Genomic DNA, 3,288 nt, shown 5'->3' with positions numbered 1-3,288 from the left:
AATCAGTCTTGACTTCACACATCCGTGGTTGTGTGTCGTTCTTCTCTCGCTCTGCAGTAGCGCCGTGCTACACGTTGATATTTTAAACAGTTCCAGCTATGTGGAAAACATTGCATGCAGGTTTGTTAAATTTTCAATTTAACATGCATTTGAGGAATAGTTGCTGCTCATATACTCCAACACCTTTTGGATTAGGCAAATGTCCATGCAATCTGTTGACATAGATTTATTTTGAGACCAGTCACTATATTTGAATATAATCATTTAAATATTCAACAATCTAATATATATTTGTGCGTGTATATCTGTTTGTTTGTCTGTCCTCCATGCAAATCAATATGGAGCACTCTGGAAATGTACGAGGAAGTTCAGTAGGGTAACATTTGATGCTGAATGTCATGACCACACTGAATTTAACCTTTAAGGTCATATGAAGTTCAAAAGATATTGAACTTCTACCAGGGACACCTCAATTAATTACAGTGCTATGCATCAATGAACATTCAGAATTTCAATATGGGCCCAAAAAAGCAAAGCAATATTGGCAGAAACTCTTCACAAGCCCATAGATTTAGACAAAGTAATAAGCGAGAGACAGCAGAGGAACAGCAGTCTGGCTTCACTGTTGATGCTTCCGAACATGCAAGGAGCAGGCAGCAGGAAACAGAACGGCAGCAATATGCCCGTCTCAGTGCTCAGGCCTCCAGACAAACAAGGAGCAGGCAGCAAGAAACAGAACAGCAGCACTATGCCCGTCTCAGTGCTCAGGCCTCCAGACAAACAAGGAGCAGGCAGCAAGAAACAGAACAGAAGCACTATGCCCGTCTCAGTGCTCAGGCCTCCAGACAAACAAGGAGCAGGCAGCAAGAAACAGAACAGCAGCACTATGCCCGTCTCAGTGCTCAGGCCTCCAGACAAACAAGGAGCAGGCAGCAAGAAACAGAACAGAAGCACTATGCCCGTCTCAGTGCTCAGGCCTCCAGACAAACAAGGAGCAGGCAGCAGGAAACTGAGGAACAATGCCAAGCCTGCCTCAGTGCTGACGCTGCCAGTGTGCTGAAGAAGAACAAATGAGACTTCAAGCAATGCGAACAAAAGCCACCAGTCAAAGGGCGGCACCATTTTCTGTTACAAAGAATATAAATGTTACGTTTGAAAAAAATATATTTATGCAGAGTTGCCATGAAGTTTTTTGGGTATTTTGCTTCAATCATGTAGCCAACAACTGAGTGTTTTATTTCCCAGCCAATGCCGGGTATCCTGCTAGTTTTAAAATATTTTCCTACCAAAGGGAGAATATTTATTTTCCCTAATTTTGCATCAGTTTACATCTGGATACATACCACTTTTGTGTTTTATGAGCAAGAACTCAAGATTGCTGAAGGCTAAGGACTGAATAATGGAAAGTAGATAAAATAATTTGAATGACACTCATGGTTAGAGCTTCCAAGTAAGAAAAAAATATTTATGGTCTGAAAGAACTATGCAAAGCTTCAAGCTAATAATTAAAGGTTACATCAATCAATAGTTCACTTCACTGTTGATGTTTGTTTTTGGTCCAGCTGGGTGTCAGGACCATAGCAGCCCTTGCAACCCTCTATCCAAGAACCAGAAATGGACTACTGTAAAACATGAAAGTCTGCAGGCACTGTGGGTGAAGTTAAAACACAATGCTGGATAAATTTAGCTGGTCAAACAGCAAAGTTAAAGATACACAATTGACATTTCGGCCTTGAGCCCTTCATCAAGGCGTGAAAAAATGTCAGCAGGTGCTCAAACAAAATGGGGAGGGGGTAGGTTCAGGGGGAAGGGCACAGTCCCAAAGGCAGGAGGTAATGGACTAATACAGCTCGGGAACGGCCCAGTCTTCATCCTCAGGGTTACTCCCTTTTGATACAGCTAGGCTAATGGTATCCTTCTGCTTACTTTCCAGACTTTTGTGTATCACAGGGAGAATTAGCTATATAATGACAGCATCTCGCTAGTCATGTTGCCATAGACAGTGCAGAAGAGTAGGATTGAACACAGTTCACTTGAGCGAGTCTACCAGCTATACTGCTGTAAGCCTCTAAGAACTGAATCATCTACATCCTCAAAATTGTCTGCGATAGGAAGAGGGTGTGTATCAGCCAGCTTTTCCTTAACGTTCTACAGCAGAAACCCATAAGAACATAAGAAATGAAGAGCAGTGGTATGGCAGCCCCATTGAGCCTGCTCTGCCATTCAATAAGATCATAGTTAGTCTGCCTGACTCTTCACTTACTACATAAAAATCTATCCAACTGTGTCTTAATAACATTTAATGAGGCAGCTTCCACTGCTTCCTTGGGCAGAGAATTCCACAGATACCCAACTCTCTGGGAAAATCCGTTTCTCCTCATCTATTCCCTCACATCTTCATATGTCCCCTTGTTCTAGTCTCACCTCTCAGTGGATACACCTCTTGTGTATCCCTTTCCTAATCCTCCTGAATTCCAGTGACTATAATCCCAGGCTCAAATCTTCATGGTTGGATGTAGATGTCTGGGCATTTCTCAAAGCTCATGATGCTGCCTTCAGGATACGGATAGGATGGCACTAATATCAACCAGGGCTAAACTCTCCCATGCAGACTGGAAGGCAAAGCGAGGGTATGCACAGAAGATCCACAGACAGCTGTGTGACACCCATGACACGAGACACACATGGCAAGGTATCGACTATAATGGGTCACAAGTCAACCTTGCGAGTTAAAGACAACCATACCGCTCTTCCAGACAGACTTAATATCTTCTATGCACAGTTTGATGAAAAGTACAGGATGATGCAGAAGAAAGCTCAGTGTCTCTCTGCATACCTGCAGCAGAGGTGAGAAGGACCCTATCCAAGGTGAACCCACAGAAGGCGGCAGGGCCAGACAACATACCTGTTCAGGTACTAAAGGACTGCATAGACCAATTGACAGATCTCTTCACATTACTCTTCAACGCTTCACTGCAGCAGTTCCTAATTCACGCAGAGGTATCCAAGAGGGCGACATAACAGGCCTTGATGACTACCGTCCTGTGGCACTGGCCTCTACTGTTTTGAAATGTTTCGAGTGTCTGGTGATGCAATACATCAAAGTACACCTCCCAGAGATGCTGGAACTATTTCAAGTCTCCTATAGAAGAAACAATTCCACAGATGATGCTTTCATCTTGACCCTTCACTCTGTCCTGACCCACCTGCAAAACAATGCCTTATATGCCGGGGTGTTGTTCATTGACTTCAGCTTGGCATTTAATGTGATTGTTCTCCAGAGGTTGG

Source organism: Narcine bancroftii, chromosome 3, assembly GCF_036971445.1.
Source record: "Narcine bancroftii isolate sNarBan1 chromosome 3, sNarBan1.hap1, whole genome shotgun sequence".
Classification (NCBI taxonomy): domain Eukaryota; kingdom Metazoa; phylum Chordata; class Chondrichthyes; order Torpediniformes; family Narcinidae; genus Narcine; species Narcine bancroftii.
This window is presented reverse-complemented; position numbering follows the sequence as displayed.